At 39.9% G+C, this 10,103-nt stretch overlaps 1 long non-coding RNA gene across 1 annotated transcript; it reads left to right on the top strand.

Annotated features, from left to right (window-relative positions):
* The first annotated feature begins 2,058 nt into the window (after window positions 1–2,058).
* Window positions 2,059–9,870, top strand: LOC124676854. The gene is made up of 5 exons (XR_006993829.1): window positions 2,059–2,175; window positions 2,499–2,576; window positions 8,321–8,425; window positions 9,175–9,246; window positions 9,686–9,870. It is a non-coding gene; the product is annotated as an uncharacterized LOC124676854 (long non-coding RNA).
* The last annotated feature ends 233 nt before the right edge of the window (window positions 9,871–10,103 follow it).

Raw genomic sequence — 10,103 nt, 5'->3', positions numbered from 1 at the left:
TGGGTATGATGGTCTGGTTGTACCTATACTGGACGGAAAAATGTAGTAGCTGTGGTGGAATTTGATTGCTCATGGCATGTGGGTGGCAGGAGGAAGATAGAGAGAAAGTGGTAGAACATATCTTTGCCATTTATATCCATTGCTTGGAGACTCTGTTCATTTGCTGGTGTATTACTGACACTCAATGTGCTCTGCCTCGCCTGGAGCTTTGTATATTTTCTCTTCTCTTGATTTAGCATAACTCGCTTGCACGACTCCTGTGATATATTCTTCCTTTACTCTAAACTTCATTTCTAATGCAGAATTCGAATAATGCAATGTTAGCACTGCAACTTGTGCCCATTAGAGTTTACATACTTAATATATGCTTTGATTAAAAACTTTAGTTGTTTGATGCACAGAGATCTGAAAATTAAACTAAATAAAATCAACCAAGTATTCTGCAATGATGCTTCTGAGCATATCGCTGCCAAGAATACTCCTGAAGAAAGCAGCCATTAAACCCCATGCATTCGGAAATCATTATTTGTGCATGTTTTTCTTAGAGTACTGCTAATTAATATTGACTTTGCATCTCAAAATTTGACGCATAGCACACATTTTGTGCATAAAAATGTGTACTTGACTACCGTAATTTTCTATTGTATGAGGATATCGTTGTTGCTTATATATTTTAAGATGTCTTAGAAAGATGAGGTTTATTGCTTCACATCAGTTATCTATTATGTCTTTTTTTTTGTCAGGATTTAACTTGATGCCACTCTTCCATTTGTCTAGCTTTTGCCTTCTCGTGGCCCTCATCGGTGATGGCCCTAGCCGGCTGATCTGCTTACAAGTCACCCACCCGACCTGCTGCTGCTGGATAAGCGGGTGAGCTGATGCTACTGCCGGCCACCACACCAGGGACCTCTACAAGGCCAGCAAGGGCAGCTTCAGCCTCAGAGCCAGGGGTGGCAAGGTCTGCCTCATCCGCACAGTGCCTCGTGTTCGTCCTCACTGGGAACAAGGCCGCAAAATGAGGTCCAACTCCTTCATCTCTTTCCTTGCTAAGAAATGTATTTTTTTTCCTGTTAAATTGAATGTGTGCATACGCAGCAGATGGAAATCTGATTTTCTAAATCAAAATTTGTTGTGTGCCATCAATTACATCCAAAATCATGACTCCTGTGATTTATTCTTCCTTTAGTCTAAACTTCACTCCTAATGCAGAATTCGAATTATGCAATGTTAGCACTGCAACTTATACCCATTATAGTTTATATACCTAAGATTTTCTTTGATTAAATAATTTTAGCTGAATTTAGGGAAGCCTATTAAGGCCATGCTTATTGTTTGATGAACGGAGATCTAAAAAGTGAACTAAATAAAATCAATCAAGTATTCTGCAGTGATGCTTTTGAGCATATCTCTGCCAAGAATACTCCCGAAGAAAGCTATCATAAAATCCCATGCACCCCGAAAACATCATTTGTTCATGATTTTTCTTATTGCGCCGCTTGTCGGCTGTTAAAAGGTGATGAGGAAGAGGTGGAAGGATCTGATGGTGAAGATGAACTAGACCTATGTGAAGAAGAGGGAGAAGAAGTAGTATGTGTGGTCAAACGTCTTTTATGCTCAACCATGCAACCAGAAGAGACACAGAGGAAGAAGATATTGGAAAGCAAATGCACTGTTAATGGCAAGGTATGCAAATTGGTAATTGATAGTTGCAGTTGCGATAATTTAGTTTATGAAAACTTGGTTAATCATCTAAACCTTGAAACTCAAGACCACCCAAATCCATATAGGCTCAAGAAAGGAGCAAAACTATGAATCACAAAGCAATGCAACTTACCCCTTTCCTTGGGTAAATATTATCGCTCGAATATATTGTGTGATGTGGTTGATATGGATGCAAGCCATGTTCTTCTTGGAAGACCTTGGCGATATGATGTGGATAGAGTACTACGAATTAATATTGAATTTGCATCTCGAAATTTGATGCTGAGCACCACCTGTAGGTTGCTGTTTGGGACAAGAAGCTTGGGCGTTGGCTGCGGCCGGCGGCAGGAGCTGGTGGTCGCCTGTCCGGAACTGTTGCTGCCGGCGCCGGCGACGTCCCCGACCTATTGCTGCCTTCCACAACTCCTTCATGCTGCTGCCGATGACCTCCCCGATCTGCAGCTGCCCTTTGAGGTCCATCTCCTTCATCTGTTTTTGCTAAAACTTGTATTTTTTCCTGTTAAATTTGATTGTGCATAGACAGTAGATGGAAATCTGTTTCACCAAATCAAAATTTGTCTTGTGCCATCAATGGCATCTAAAATCTTACTATATCTTTCCAGTACTAGCAACTAAACGGATGACTCATTTAAAATGAATCTGTCTCTCTGAAACATTACCTATGAAGGTGTTTGTTAATGTATATGGGTCACATACAGAGCAGTGTCAGGCCAAGTTCTTGGCATGGTTATATATATATATATATATATATCTATTTTAATTCCTGATATTTACAGGTTGTTCTATCAAGGTTGCAAGAGCAGGGAGCACACTCTGAGGCGAGATACTGAGGGGCAATAGACTGCATTAGAAAGGTTAATCATGGAGAGGTTCTCACTGTGTTTTACCTTAATGCGCCACAAGTTTGTTGCGGACAACTCCTGCTTATAACATTCACAAGCATCGAGTTGTTTCATAGGTTCCTCCTTCTCGACCTATGCCCTCCTGAAATCAAACAGCATACCCAGCTGCTGAAGCATTGGCTGTACCGTTCATGTGTCTAACCCCGCTGTAATCCGATGACTAGAATTCGTAACTATCCAGCGACACCATTTACCTTGAGGGACTCTCATAACGAGACTTTCGTATCACACCAAGTAGCTGCCGTTCAAAGCACAAGCCATAGTGTAAGACATGAATTAGCACTTGTGTATGAATTAGTCTTGATATCACGCAATGTGGAGGTATACGGGGTGTGGGGGAGCATTGATATTGGTAGGTCTGTTTTCTGATGATGATGCTGATGAAAATCAAAGAACGCAATTTTACTGTAGGTACATTAATAATTGCCCTGACCTTTTCTATTTTGAATCCATGATTTTGTACATTTATCCGGGTGCATTTTACAATTTTACTGTATTTGGTTCTACTTACGATATTAAAGCCAAGCTCTCAAAATTTTGAGCTCGACCAGTTCGGAAAGTTTAAACCGGTTTATTTTTGATATGCCGAGCGGTTTTTGTTTGTCTTGGCTGGGTGTTTGCTGGGCTGGGTGTTTGCTGGGTGTTGTCTTGAGGTGGTTGAATGTTTTGCAAAGATAAGTCTTTCTAGTTAACTTGTGAGCTGTGTGTCAGCAGAATGTTGGCTCGAGGCTTGTGTGTTTCGTTTGGGTGACTTAATTAATGTCAACCTTAAACCAGATATTTATGTAGTGCCTAGAGCTTTAGTTCTTATTTAAGAGGGTTTTGTTGTCTATAATGATTTTGATTGCACTTGTTACAGATGATCTGCTGCTTATTAAAAAATATGGACTCCCCCCCTAAAATGCAAAACACGTTATCGATTCCTTGTTTTATTGGATAGGTAGCATGTAAAATCTACACAATAATCATGGTGAATCGTCCAAGACATTGTGAAATGCTATGTTCGTTGTAATGTAGTTTGGTTAGATTCTTTGCTTATATATCTTGCCATGAAATTTTAGGTTAATCAGCACCTTGTCTAATCTTTATGCAAATGTTATTGCAGCTTGAATGCGGCTATTTATGGTGACTTGAATTTTCCTGAAAATAGTTGCGCTTTTTCTTGCATGAACAACTTAGTAATTCCTCCGTTCTTATATACAAGGACACAAACCCATATTGCAGTACGAAGAAAATAAAGCCAAGTGATAAATAGCATGATTATTTATGTAGAAATACTCTCAGGTTCCTTCCTAATTAAATATATTTCAAGTGGTGGCTATTTCTCTATGGCTGCATGCAATGTTCGCATTAGTAAGTACCGTCCTATGAGACAAAAGGCTAATTAATTTTTCTCGATTAGTGTTAATGGTCCTGTATAGGTGAAAAATGTATTTTTGATAATGGTCTTGTATTGAAGAACCGAGGGAGTAGTAATTATGTATGCTATGATGCTGGGTAGTATATTCTTGATGTTTCAGGTGTTCTGCGGCAGGGGAGGAGCCGAGGGGGTGACTTTGCGTCTCGGCAGTGATGACCATCCGACCAACTTGGCCAAGCACGAAGTCAACCTGCAGGTGGATCCCATCATAGCCAAGATCATGGCGAAGGTCAAAGGCGGGTCCTAATGAATGTCATGAGCTCACCATGCTGCAACCGTGGTGGCGGTGATGCTCATCCTCGTGGACGACCTCTTAGGTGAGCTACTGGTTTACCACTTGGATCTCTGTCTCCCATGTGAACCATCGTGCCTTGGCTTTACCATGCTCCGGCGCTTGAGACGATGACCGTTATTTGATTGATGGTGATGATGATCATATGCTCACTGTAGTTTCTAAGTTTATTCCCTAAGACTTTCACATATGTGCCTGGTTATTAGAGGTCCTTCTAAGCTAATGTAGTTGATTATTTTGTGTTATAGTGGTAATGGTGTTATTTGGTTTCGAATACCGGTTGTTGGTATTGTGTCGTCTTGACCTTTTATTGCTAGATCTTGGCATGACCTAGTTGTTGCTGTCACCTATGTGTGTATATAAATATGATGCTCGCGAGGTTTAGATATTCTTATGGTACTTGTGTTATCTTTTTTACTTCGTAGATTTATCTGGTATTTCTCTTGATCCGAATCTACTCCTTTGTATGTGTTGTGCAACAGCGAACTGGTTATTCTTGTGTAGTTGAACAATTAGTATCTACACATGCATATGTGAGAAATTGGTATCTATACATGCATCTGGTATCTACATGAATGTTTCTTTATAAAGTGGCGGGCTTCATTACTATGTGGGTGCTTATGTGAGCTATGCTTTGTAAGAATAGCAAGCTAGCCTGCAAGCTTTTCTATGATTAGAAGTATCATCTCGATGTTATAATCACAGGCTTAGAGCTTTACTTTTATCCATTCTTGCTTTGAACTCTTTTTTATTGATTTGATTCCCAATGCTATGACATTTCATTGTACTGAGATTTGATGTTTCCTTCTAATTCATGCCTAATTCATGATTGTAGGGTTAGCCTTCTTCAACTTTGGTACTATTCCTAGAGGGATATTTGTTTTGAGACCATATGTTGGGAATATCAGTATTTCTTGAATATGGAAAACAATATCACAAATCAATACCCTTCCTTCCAAGCTCAATTGCATTATTTGCAAGTGCTGCTATAGGTAGCCGGTGCCTATATGCATGATAGGCTAGTCCATTGACATGCACGTGATAGACAACATTGTCCAGCATATAACACGTACTATATCGATCCTTTTACTGAAACAAAAATATATGACTTTGACATCAGTTGCATTCCACCGTACCATTACGAATGCAAGGACCGATATTGCATTATTGCTGGAGCGAGATCTTTTCTGCCAGTGTGCTACTCCAGCTTTGACTTGTGCGACCCTCCCTCTGCACTCCCCATCCATTCGGTGTTTGCACCACCTGCCAATTTGTCATGCTAATTGGTACTTTGTGGGTGCCACGTGGCAGGAGTCAACTGGTGCCCGTAGTAGTAGTTGGGTAAAAAGCTTTTAGTTCTATTTCTAGACGATGGTTGTGTCAAGCTTCATGCACTAGCTAATGAACCAAAAGCCCGAACTGTTCGCTTATACACTACAACAGGTTAATGCTTAGATCTAGCCTTGTCAACAAGGTGGTGTTCCTCTTCTGGGTTCAATCGGTAGCTGCAACTTTGTTATCAGAAATAAGTAGACCGGTATTAGTTATTGTGTAGATCTGTCGCGTGTGAGAAAGCAATTTTCTTAGTTAGTTTTCGTGTGTAAATATAATGCTTGTGGAACTAGAATAATTGCGTTTAGTAATTTGATTTGTTTGTTTGGTATTTGTGTGCAAATTAATTGTGATTTCTATTCTGCTGTAAGGTTTAAGCAATCTCGGTGCCGTTGTTTAATTCACCATGTTTAATAGTTGTGGCACAGCCACATAATATTTGAATTGGAACCTTCTCTGGTATTGGACCTACCTCAAAGGTTTAAGAATTTCATTTTGCTGTGTTGCTAAGGATACAAGGCCGCAATAAAAGGTGAGACATATCGTCTTTTCGATCCTTAGACCGCACGGAGTTGCAGGACTCATACCGAGTGTAAAAAAATACGATCTTGCGCAGCTTTTAGTGTCGTACGATTGGAACCTGAGAGCTTCTGTTTGTGGATTCATGAGGCGTTTATATAATTATTACATGAGTACAATCACCTTTTTAGATTGGTTTATCAAGTGACATTTTTTAGTCTTGATAGGGGGGTAGCAGTTCGACTATCCAGATATGCTAGGCGAGTAGCCTCCTAACACTATACTTTGAGTCAATCGGATGCTTCAAAAGTTCATTTTAGGATTTGAAGGTGCTGCGTAAGTTCCGTGTCTAATGATCCTCCTGTCCCGGCCTTGTTTTAATTAAAATAGGGTATTGGATTGTGAAAGTACTCGAAGATTGTGAAAGAACCCGCACTACTCGAAGTAGATGCTAGTTCAGGAGCACATAATTTCTACTTCATGGCCTATTTAAATGGACGGCTGTGAACTAGGAGGATTTGTTGAGCATTTCAGTGCATAATAGCAAGGGAGTATACTGGACAACTAGAGTGTGTTGCGTGTGACCTCGTTTGATCTTTAATACTAGGAAGGAACTATGCATTTTCACTAGAAGGCATTGAGTTCACATTTTAATGCATTGGACTCTATCATCTTGGTCTCTAAATTGCAAAGAGAGCTGTTTGGTGTTCATTCCGAATAATTGACGAGATTTTTAAACTATTTGTAGAAGGATGGGTTTGCTCTACTTGTAAGTAGAATGGACACGAACAACGAGTCTATGATTGGCAAGTCTCCGGCATTTGATGCATGCTATCTCGCAGACAGCTGTCCCCCACCGTACCACTCGCCGAAATGTATGGAACTCCTACAAGCCTCGCAACTTCGACCTCCATTGCTTCAAAACTATCATAGGTATTGACTTCGTCATGTTTCATGTAGTTTGCTTGACAAATCCCTCTACATGCTCCTGAATTATTTTTTGCTTCTTGATGATTACTTGTTGTGGGTTGATGCCAATATGCTTGTATAGTGCATTGCGGCTGATGATCTCACAGGATCAGATGTTAAGAGTGTGCGTGTGGGGAAAGTCATTATTCGAGGCTTGATGTTTACCATTTTGCCTTTGTGGTATTTGGGCATAGGCAAAAGCATCTTAATAGGTCAAATTTTAGCAAAATGGTTGTTTGCAACATCACGGATTAACATTTGCACCATGGGAGATGCCATGGTTGTCTATCATACAACATTGCTTATGTATGAGCACGAGTTGTCTTATTTTCTTTCTTGGTGTGGTGTCTCATTTTAGTTGTCTCTGTCTCATTCTTTCAATTCCAGACATACTGGTGCCGCCGAACAGAGTGTCTTGGAAACAAAAGTATAGGACAGGTTCCAAGATTAGTGTGTCTTGTTTCATTTTTCTAGTTATTTGTTGTACGTAGATCTCTCCAAGATTCCCATTGTGAACCTAGTTCTTAGAACTAAGAACAATTGCTTTGATCATTATCCTTTTCCTTCTCTTCTATATATAGTTGTAGTATAATTTGATGTTCAATGTTACGGAATATCAATATATTTCTAGGTTCTGGAAAACCACTACATGTAACAAATATACATATTATCATCAGCGGAAAGGATTTAAACCATCACTGGTTTGTGCCAGTACATTCAGAGCTAGTGCTTTTGATCGGTTGAAATAGAATGCAACCAAGTGTGTATCTATAATGCACACTAAATAAAATTCATTCTCTGTTTGTTGCTTACCAAATTCTTATGTTTTCTCAGAACTTATGGGAGGTAAGGCTCGATGGCCGTTGCTTATTCTCAGATAATTCAAAGGCCATGTATTGTGACAAGTCGTGTGCTGTAAAGTTACCGAGACACCCGATTTTACTTACACTACTAACCAGCCTGGAACCACTGTTCTTTTAAATTTGCATTTGAATTTACTATCCAGCATCTATCAGTGCTCCATGGCCAGCCATGTTTTTTACTGCAACTTTTGTTTGTCTATCGAGTTGTAATCTCATAAATGGTCTTACGGTTTGCATGTGTTGCAAATTACAAAGACGCTTATCCTTTTGGTGTTCTCATTTCGTTTGCTGAAAAATGCAGACCTTGATGCTTTGGAAGCCAATATGGAGTTCAAATTGAATTCAGTCCCATCCTACCTTCAACAAGACAAGGAGCGGTCACCTTGGAGCCCTAAACCGGCAGCAGGTACGTCCCTTGTGAGAATGTCCCTGATTCGCTTTGATTGTGATTCTTGTGTCTATCCTTACGAAGAAAATGATGGGTTAATGTCATTTCCCATCCAGTTACATTGCTTGAATCTGTAAATGGTTTTCTTTGTCTTGATGTCACATGGGACCAATGGACATGATAGATACTTGAGATCCTTATGAATGCATTTCTTAGGACCCGAGTCATGTATTTCGTGCACAATGTCATGATACATAGTTAAGTTGTTGGCATGAACAAGCTTGATCTAAGTAGTACAAGAAACACACAGAACTGGGAAATGCAAACCTTTTTCATGCCAAACGTGTGTTATACTATAGATGATTGATTTGGTCATGAGCTTTGGAAACCTGTTAATCTTTATTATAATACTAGTTTTGATCTTGAGCTTCCAAGAAACCTCTGTTAGGCATCATGTTTCTTCTTAAACTTTGGAAACCTGATTATTCTTGATCTTGCAGCTCTAGAAACCTGTTTTATCTTGAACAGTTCAGAAATTAATTAATCTTGAATGTTCTTATGTACTTGCTGCCTGCCTTGCAAGTAGCCCTTTACCATGCTTTGTTTGCATTCACAAATGTTTATGAAACTCTGAACTCTGGAAGAGAATACACAAGATTTCATCTTGCCTTGCAAAAGTATCCTTTTACCATACTTTCTTTGTATTTAAAAGAGTTTTTGAAACTTTGAAAGAGAATTTACAAGATTTATCATGTTGAACATTTCAGGCTTCTTTGATCTGGAGAATGGAAACAGGAGGTCAAGATTGACCTTAAGCACCTCCACATCAACACTACAATGTAAGACGCTAGAGAGGTTCATTAGTGTAAGCTTGTTAATCCTCGATATTTTCCCCAAGGTCATTTTGCTGCGAAAACTGTTCTTTGAAAGCTTTTAGTTTATTTACAATGTATTAGTTTTATGTGTAAATTCATATATGGTTCAAGGTTATATATGTTCTTAGCAGCAGTAGCGTTTTCATGTCTGTGTTTCGATCGATGCTAATTTTGTTTCTATAAAATTCATGCAAGGCAACCTAAGTCTAGATTGTGAGTTGTGTTGTACCCACTGGCTATTACTATTTTACTAGGTTAGATTATCTTAATGTGTTGAGATTCCTAGCTTTCACAGTTTGAAGTTGGTGATTGATTTGTCTATATATGCAACCCATCCAGGGTTTTAGCTGGGCAAAGGTGTTTTCTCTATCTGTGCATTCATCCCTTTTATTTGTGTATGTAGGTGATGCAGCTGATGGAGGGAGGACGCCAAGCGGCGCGGCATGGTCTTGGTCACCATAAAGCAGCAGACGACAAGTGGTGAGGAGGGGCAGGCGGTGGCATTGAGCGAGGAGATAACCTGTGGCCTACACAGAAGTTGCTCGTGTTGTTTTGACAGAGAAGCTTGGTGTGGAGGTTGACGTTTTTGTTGTAGGTACCCTTGGTTGCCACTTTTTGTGCTGCCAACCTAAACCCGGGGTTTCTGGCTCGGCATCGGCGATAGATGCGGGCGCAGCTAGTGTCGCCGGAGAGGATGCAACCGTCCTCGCATGCTACTGCTAGGCATCCGAGTATAGACACACTAGATGCCATCGCCATTAACTATGGAGACGAGGTAATCCCACTCTCTAACCATGCTGGATTGCTATGTATGGTGTCTA

Source organism: Lolium rigidum, chromosome 7 (assembly GCF_022539505.1).
Source record: "Lolium rigidum isolate FL_2022 chromosome 7, APGP_CSIRO_Lrig_0.1, whole genome shotgun sequence".
Taxonomy (NCBI): Eukaryota; Viridiplantae; Streptophyta; class Magnoliopsida; order Poales; family Poaceae; genus Lolium; species Lolium rigidum.
The sequence above is the reverse complement of the archived record's forward strand: the minus strand, read 5'-3'. Positions and strand labels throughout refer to the sequence as shown.